This window comes from Ceratotherium simum, chromosome 11, assembly GCF_057802395.1.
Source record: "Ceratotherium simum simum isolate JZ-2026a chromosome 11, ASM5780239v1, whole genome shotgun sequence".
NCBI lineage: Eukaryota > Metazoa > Chordata > Mammalia > Perissodactyla > Rhinocerotidae > Ceratotherium > Ceratotherium simum.
The window spans coordinates 32,171,912-32,181,590 of NC_141910.1; positions in this window are offsets into that span (position 1 = coordinate 32,171,912).

Genomic DNA, 9,679 nt, shown 5'->3' on the forward strand with positions numbered 1-9,679 from the left:
TATAACCACTGTACAGGAAAAGCAAATGGTGTGGAGATTAGAAGAAGCAAAACCAGTAGCAAGAGCTGAAAGACAACAGCAGCTAAGGTAACGAGGAGAGCAGAGATGTCAGAAGTGTAAGCCTCAAGATGGGCGGTGGATAGAGAAGCCACAGAAGCAGCAGATACCCCAGAGGCCTCCAGACAGCAAGGCAGGTAGTGTGGCAACTAGGGACCCCAATAGTTGCTTGCATTAGTCATTAAGGGAAGTACGGAAGCCATCAGCCAGCCAAGAGGAAAGGCAGATGGTTGGAGGCCTTGTTATCTCAAAAGTTCTAAAGCCTTAAAGATTATTAAGCTTTCCCCCTCTGCCTTGGTCAGTCCCTCTGGCTTATATGGCCTTGGGGAAAAAATACTATAAATATTACAAAGGGAGAGGCATTTTGAGTTTAGAATGAAGTAAAAATATATATTTCCCAAATAAAATGAAGTTACATATAGTTATATACAATGGATACAAAAGTTGTTTTAATAGGTATTTCAAACAAAAAGTAGTGCCAAAATATTTTCACCATAATAATCTATATTATTGAATCATGTAATAATTTTCAAACAGAATCTACAGACTATAATCTCATTAATGACATCTAACAACTATCCTTTATTTGAGTGCTGTCTATGATCTTGGACTGTGATAGGAGCTTTACATATATTTTCATTTAATCTCAGTGACAACCAACCATGTGGGGATACTATGATCCCTCTTCTTACAGTTAAGTCAAGCGATATTTACCACGTACAATGACCACTGTTTTTCCCAGTAGAACTAATGGCACATGTTCTCCTATAGAAACTTAAAGATATTTTTCGTATAAAAGTGAAATGCACATAGTGTAAGATTCCCTCAAACTATCACTGAATACTAGAGAATACATTTCAGTTGCTCTATTTAACTTTTGACCAAGACAGTCTTAATTTTCTTCTCAGCTTGACTAAACTTTAGACAGGTTTCTTCCTAACTATTGGTCCCTGACCTCCATTTTCTTGGAGCATTTACTTTATAAAACTTTTAAATGCAAATTCTTTCTCTGCCCGGTTGACTTATGAATATCCTCTCAGCCTCTTGCCAGGTTTACAACACAAGAATGTCATTCTCAAGGATCCAGTAGCTGTCCCTTTGAAATGCAATCATCAAAGAAGCTACACCCCTGTCTCCTAGATACATGTATGTGTGTGTGTGTGTGTGTGTGTGTGTGTTTGAGGGCGGAGCCTAACTTCAACAAATATCAATTAGCAAACACAGAGGGCCTAATCACATTGACCAACCTCCCCCACCGCCTCATCCTTCAGTACTTTTGCATTAGCTCACCCCAGTGCTTTAAAACACTCCAGTCTTTTGTTTTGGAGGAGTTGAGTTTAATCTCTCTTTCCTATTGCAACAGTCTTGAACGAAGTCTTCCTTGCCAGTTTAACTTGTCTGGTGCAATTTTTCTTTGACATTTCATACACAGAACTTAAAATTTAATGAAAACTCAAGATATCTGTTAACAATTTAATAAACTCAAGGGTAAAATTGATCTCCATTTCCTAATGGTTCATTTGCTTTTCCACTAGAATTTGATTTCGAATATACAATTTAATTCCATATGATGCATTCAAGCAAGCTTTAAAAAGAAATATTGATATTAAAGTTAGTGTTTTTCAGACCTTTTATACACCTTTTTGTAAAATGAGAAGTGATGCACCTTCTCAAGATTAGTGCTCTGATTTAAAAGAAGCTACAAAGCAGCTACACTGTTTCACAAGGGTTAAGGGAGTATATTGAGCGTGTTTAGAGAATTTAACATTTTCAGGGTCTGTTTGTTAGTGTGGGTCAAAATATACGTTATCCATCGCTTCCTTATAACAATTACTTTTTCAGCCTTTTCTTCTATATTGCACCTGTATTTGCACAATGCCAAACGTGTAGTAACTAAGCAAGATTGATCCATGTGTGGATTTTTCTAAATGTCCAACCGCTGCATGCTATATAAGTAGCTATCTTGGTTTTAAACTTAATCTCTCACCTCTAATCCAGTTATTTTATTTTAAAATATGTCCTGACCACTTTTATCTGGGAAAAGAAAATGATGGTTTGATTTTTTAAAAAATTGAACTAGCATGCAGAAAAATCGCACCACCAAATATAAGGTACACATCTCCAACTTATAGTAAAGTGGGAGATACTTAGTGCTATCTTCCAAATTTTCTTATTCCACACCTTTTGCTGCCAGCACAGAGTCACTTATTTCAAGATGAATATTTTATCTATACTGTGGGTACAGTGCAATATGCTCATGAGCAATTCTGTGTCACGACATTCCTGGGAGAATTTCTTGTCAAAATGAGATGTTTTTCTTTTGAGACTTTTTTAGTGAAGATGTCTTAAAATCAATAAAAATGCCCCTATATGCTTGGATTTCTGGAGTCAATTAAAAGCAAATAACAGTTTAAGTGATGAGATAAACATGCATTTGCAGTCTATACTGGCTGGCTTAACCTCTGATTTAGCTTAGTGTATGTCTATAAATCTATTTTAAATTTTAGATTGTCTAGTTGTCCATATTACTCCACCGAAAATAAGTTTACTAGCTTATCAATTGCTTTGCTATATCAGTCAAGAGCCAATGTTTCCTATATTTATTTTATGTCTTCCTTTTTAATCAAAGAAATGTAGAATCTTGTATCATGGTACTAATATTGCCTCATTGTGTAGTTTGTATTAAATTGTAATGATACAGCAAGATCTCTCCTGGGGCACTCTTAATTCCTGTTTTCACAGATGTTCCTACTGCTTGTGAAAGCAGGTTTGGGTTTGGTAAGCTGGCAAAGCTAGAGCTGCAATAAAGTGCTGATGACTTCGAAATGGCAGTAGAAAGTATGAAAACAGGAAATTAATGCTTTTACATTCAGAAATTTTGTTATAACTGAATCATGTTATTTTCCAGGTGAATGTTGTTGCGGTGGGTTTCCAGGGAATTGTGTCTAATGACTATTACTGTTTTTGAAAATAACAACTCATTAAGATGACTATCTTCCGGCAGCCTTACCTTATAAGGCATTTCTTCATGTCATGAAGCATATTGAAAAAGAAAAGAATTTTTATGGTTTGATTTATTCATGTAAAATATTAATAAAGTGAGAGAGTCACGTTGAAATACCTTGTTTACAAGAGACACTGGAGATGGAATACAACAAATACATATTAAAAGCATGAGGATGAAACAATTTATAAAAATGTAGCAGCATTTGAGCATACGAGCAAGCAATAACAGGCATGCAAATAAATATAAAGTAACAAAGCATAAGGAGGAAGATTTAGGTATATTCAGATTTGTGGTAGAAACTGTTATTAAAGACATATTTTTCTATTTGAATTTCTGTTATGACATGATTGAACATTACATAGGATCCATTTTAACATTTGTTATAGCTTTGTGATCTATAGTGTTATTTCTACACTTATAATAATAAAGGAAAAGTAATAAAAATGGATATGTTTCAAAAACACAGATTACTAATATTTTTCACACCGGCAATAAGGTCATCTACAATATAGAGGGGCACGTTTTCAGTTGTTCAGTACAGTACTTTACAGCTTTGCATCTTCCTGAAATAAAATTTCTGGGTACTTTGAAAATATTGTCATGCCTTTTGTACCTAAAATACAGCATATTTATTATAAACACACACACGCGCACACGTACACACACCGTTTTGAGAAGAGCAGGCAATAGTTCCTATCCACAATTGGGGAAAAGTCAGATCTAATTCATAATATTGTAATTTTAAAATAACATAACTGCTGGTTCAAAAATCTCACAGTATTTTTTTTTTCAAAATACTATCTAATCCTATTGTCTCCTTCATGATTTGGAAAATTCGCTAAGCACAAAAATCTATTGACCATACATATCATTTAATTTAATTTAATTTCAATGGAGTTGTCCAATTAAGACTTCAAGCGGCACTAGAAATTATGCTAGTTTAAACTTTTAGGAGTTAAAGATCATTAATGAAACCAAAACCATTAAGAATATCTTGTCAAATTTCAGACTTTTCATTTCCATTAATGTTCGTATATCCTAAAGAAAACACCCTGCACAACATATTGCCCTCCATATACTACCTTAGTCTTCATTCTTCTCTGCAGCAAAATTTCTCCGGGAGTTGTCTCTTGTCACAATCTCCACTTGCTTGTGTTCCATTCCTTCCTCAACTCATTCCACATCTATTCCTTCCACTCAACTAAGCCTATTGCTAAAAGGTTACCATGATTTCCATGTGGATTGCTTTACGGATTTCTCACCCACCACCACAGCAGTACAATATAAGTTCCATGAGAGAAGAGGCTTTTTATATCTAGTTTACAACTATTTACTGAATGCCCAAAACTACCTGTAATGCAGTAAGCAATCAATAAATATTTGTTCAATGAATAAAGGTTGAAAAAAATGAACAGAGTTTTAGTGAAAATGTACTTTACTCAAGAATTAAAGAGATCCTTTGTGCAGGTCGTATTCCTATTTCGGTTAGTTATTGATACATATTAACCTCTCTTAGGGGTCTCTCCCTATCTCTCCAGGCCTCCTAACATCCTTGGTGATTCTCAATCAGCCTCCAGTTTCTGCAATGATTTTAGACCACTAAAATTGCAGGAATCTCAGGCTGCGGCAAGGGTTCCACTAGTTGCTGAATATGCCTTCCATGACCCCCTGAACCTCTCCAAGTATACTATAAGCCAGTTTGTTTTTGCCAGCATATTTGTGAACTTGATCATGTGCAAGCAATTCAATTAACCCAGATATGTACATACCCATTACCAACTTAAAAAAAACAGAGCCCTCCTAGTCATTATGTTAAGTGAGATAAGACAGACAGAGAAAAAAAATACTGTATGAGCTCACTTACATGAAATCTAAAAAAGCTGAACTCATAGAAAAAGAGAATAGAATGGTGGTTGCCAGTGGCTGGGGGATGGGGTAAATGGGGAGATGTTGGTCAAAAAGTACAAACTTCAAGTTATAAGATTAATAAGTTCTGGAGATCTAATGCACAGCATGGTGACTATAGTTAACAATATTGTATTTATATTCTCGAAGGTTGCTAACAGAGTAGGTCTTAAATGTTCTCACCACACACACATACACAAATGATAATTATGTGAGGTGATGGATGTGTTAACTAAACTTATTGTGGCAATCGTCTCAGTATATATGTGCATCAAATCATTGCATTGTACACCTTAAACTTTCACAATGTTGTATGTCAATTATGTCTCAATAAAGCTGGAATAAAAGCCCTCTTTTTCCAATTTACCCTTCCTTCAAACATCTCCAATGGGTTCCTATTATTTACATTACTAAAATCCAAGATCCTTTCCTTAGCAACTAAAATTTCCAATAAATTTTCTCAAAGTTATCTTTGACTACTCTCATAGATAGTAGTAAAGGATTAGCAAGCCCTTTGTATGAATCTCAAACAAAAAACCTATTTTCATAATTTTAGAAATGACTAGATTGGGTGTAGAAATGATATTGACTGTATACAGACTGGAGGTAAACAATTCGATTAAGAACAAATGATCAACAAATTCAATCATTATAAGCAACACAATGATCTGTAGTTTATTTAGAATGATTAACATTTGAATTAGGTCAATGGCTTGGCAAGCTAATGTCTTGAGGCAATCCATTAATTCCTTGTGATATGTTGCCCTTCCTTTCCAACCAAACAAAACACCAAATCAAATGTATCATGGTTAGTTCAAAATACACAAAAGGAATTGTTCACTTTGTGCTTGATTCCAAGCCCCAAACACTGCATTTCAAATGATTATTTTTAATCTGAGCAATTAATATGGACACAAGATCAATTTCAGCCAAATTCAGCTATAACTAAAGTAATTAATGGCCATATTGCGACTGAGTAGATATGTTTCAAAGCTGTTTGTTAACAAAATTGTGAAGTGAGCAAGCATTATTCTACCCAACACATGATGTATATGATTTCTCTTAGAGCTCCTTGGAATATTATGAAGAATAAGCAATGCAGGAACCATGACCATCTTCACTATCATAATCTCTCCCTCTGGAAGAAAAGAAAACTTCTTAAAACATGAAGGCCAAATCGGCGACTTTGAAATGTGCCCAGAGACTTGGCTTTTGCTCCTCATGTGCAGAAACACAGAAAGAGTTAGATCTAAGCCGACAGTTCATACTGACCAAATGGATTCCAACTGAGAAAAAGAAGAAAATACATTGACAGAACTGTCCTTCTATGACTCATGGTGCTGGTGCAGATGCTTATAGGAAAAGGAAGTATCGGGTTTTCTGAAGAAACTCTAATAACTGGAGGGTAATGGAAGATGATAGCACTTAGCAAGCTTCGGTGAACTTCCCTATACCTATCTCACTGGGCAGTACGAAGTACCTGGATTCTGGAATGGATCTTTTTCAGCCAAAGCAATAATTCTATGCTTTATGAAGAAAAGAAAGTTTGGTTTGACATACAATAAAACATTATACAAATCAAAAAATGTTAGATATCTATATAACATCAGAATAATTTATCTGAGGATTCACCTAAAATATCAGAAAATATTATTTTTAGCCCTTAGCCAACGCACCTCCATTCATGGCCGTGCCATTACAAGTATCTTTGCATTGTTATAGATTCCAGCATGAAAATGGAGTTATGAAATTAAAATTCACCTGATAATTTAATGTCATCTGACTGCTTAGTAAGTTAAAGAAGACAGATTCCAGTGGATTTTAGAAGTTCTTTTTTTCCAATTGATCTCTTTATGGCTCAAGCAATGACAATAAAAAACTAATTTTTTATTAAAAATAACCAATCAAAAGGAAGCACTACATATTCCCCTTGAAGCTAAAAAAGACAGTCTTATAAAAATACTTGAAACATTTTAAAGTGTTTTCTCACACTTCCAGTATTTTGACAATATTCACTATCTTATTGCATTTCACAACATTCCTGGGAGGTATGGTATTTAAACATTGTTACTCTCATTTTATAAATGAGGCAGCCAGAAGTGATATGAATTATTTAAGCTTTGTAACTATTTGATATCAAAGCGGGGGTTGTGAATGCTTCTATACTTTGGGGTTATCGGGACGAGCCACTTCACTAGGAAGTTGGAAATTATAAGAGTCAAAATTTAAAATCCAGACGTATGACTTCAACTGATATACAGATAGTCATAAGGAAAAATTAAATGACTCCTGGGTCAGCAAGGCTTAGTAATAACTTAATTAGATATGACTGCGTATTCTTTCTGAAAAAATAAACATAATAAAGGATTGAGAAATCTCTGGCTATTTTCTCAATATCATCAAGAAGTGAATGTTTTTAATCACAGCTAATGTAGAACTATATTCATATTATGACTTAATTAGTACCTAACCATGGTCATTAAATGATTACGATTTAAATTTTTATTTGGGTCTTGCAAAAATGTCTTATAGTTACCAGGAAAGAATGACAAACGATAATTTATCCACCATTTAGGTTCTCTCTGGGTCCTCCAGACCTTTCATTTGAAGTGGTCTTGGTTGAATCACGTCGTTTGTACGTAATCATTATGCTCATCCACTCACATAACAAGGAATTATTGACTGTAAATGACAGGAAACAATATCCATACTTTGGGATCAAAATGAAAACACAATTCTTACACTCAAGAAGTCCACATCTTCGCGTAAGATAAATATATGTAAACAAATAAATATAATACAATGCAATGCATGTTCTAACAGAAACTGGCCATTGTTTACAGAGAGTAGAGAAAATGAACAAGTGTAGGAGTTCAAGAACTACTTCCCAGAAGAAAGGATCCTTGTCTTTGACCTTAAAAGTAGTAAGAAGAATTTTGCCAGGCAGCTAAGCTGGCAGATACACGTTGTGAGCAGAGAGAATACACGAAGACAAAAAAACAGTGTTTTTAGGAAAATAAAAATAGTTCAGTGTTACTTGTGCATAGGACGCAAGCAGAAAGTGGAGAGGCTGGAGCTAAGAGCACTGAGAAGAAATACATTTGCTAATCTAAGGAGTTTAAATATTTTCTTATGGGCATAGGAAGTCTTCAAAGATTTTTTATTTTAATTTTTAAGTAGGAAATTGACATGATCAGACTTGAATTTTAGAAAAATTATGTTTATAAATAAAGAAAGAGAGACACTGGTAGTTTCAGTAATTCCCCTGACATCTGGGATTCAAAACGTAAATCTAAATAATGCTATAATGTATTGCTTCCCGATTTAAGATATTATAAAATGGTATGTTGAGAGCCTGAAATAACGATGGCAGAGGTATTGAGGTAGAATTGTTGAGACTTGTCTTTGGGATAAATTAAATACGGCAATGACACAGAGGGAAAGTTTAATGTGAAACTGAGGCAATGAATAAGTATAAGATCTTTAATCAAGATGAATTATATAAGAAAATGAAGAGTATGGGAAACATTTTATTTAGATACATTTTGATGAGACATGTGGGCAGAGATGCTTAATAAGCATTTAAATAGCTGGAGCTTGAAATAGATATATATGTTGACAATGTTAGACATAGTACAGTAAACTCAGAAGTCGTAAGGCTTGGGAGCAAATAAGTTCTTCCTAAAATATTGGATAAACAGAAAAAAAGGGGCTGGGGACAGGCCTCTGGTGTATCAGTATCCTAAAACTGATATAACAAAGTACCAGAAACTGGGTGGCTTAAACCACAGACATGTATTGTCTCACAGTTTGGGAGATTAGAAGTTCAAAACTAAGGTGTCAGCAGGGTTGGTTCCTTCTGAGAGCAGTGATAGAAGGATCTGTTCCAGACCTCTCTCCTTGGCTTATAGATGGCCATCTTCTCACCATGCCTCTTCACATGGTCTTCCCTATATGGGTATCTCTGTGTCCATATTTTCCCTTTTTATAAGGATACCAATCATATTGGATTAGGGCCCATGGTGATGATCTCATTTTAACTTGATTATCTCTGTAAAGATCATATCTCAAAGTCACATTTTGAGGTAATAGGGGTTAGGACTTCAACATATGAATTTTGGAGGAACAGAATTCATCCTGTAATACTCTACCCCCTGCACCCTAAAATTCATGTCCTCTCACATGCAAAATATATTCACCCCCAGCCCAACATCCCAAAAAATCTTAACCAGTTTTAGCATCAACTCTAAGTCCAAAACACTGTCTATCATCTACATCAGGTATGGGTGAGAGCTGAGGTATGATTCATCCTGAGGCAAAATTCCTTTCCAGTTGTGAACCTGTGAAACCAGAAAGTAAATTATCTGCTTCCAAAATACAATGTAAACAAGGCTAGGATAGATATTTCCACTTCAAAAGGGAGAAATCAGAAGAAAGAGGTCATGGGGACCAAGCCAGTCTGAAATCTAGCAGCGTAAATTCCATTAGATTTTAAGGCTTGAGAACAATCTTCTTTGGCTGGATGCTCTGTCCTAGGCTTTTATGGCTGCAGCCTCTGGCAGTGAGCCCTCTGGAACAGAGTAGGTGGCCTTTCCCTTTGGAACTGAGGAGAAGATGGTTCTGCTCCCCTGGCCTGTGTCCTCTAGGCCTGTGGTGTCAGTGGTATCCCTAATGACCTCTGAACTGCCTTTGGGGTCATTCTGCCTTTTT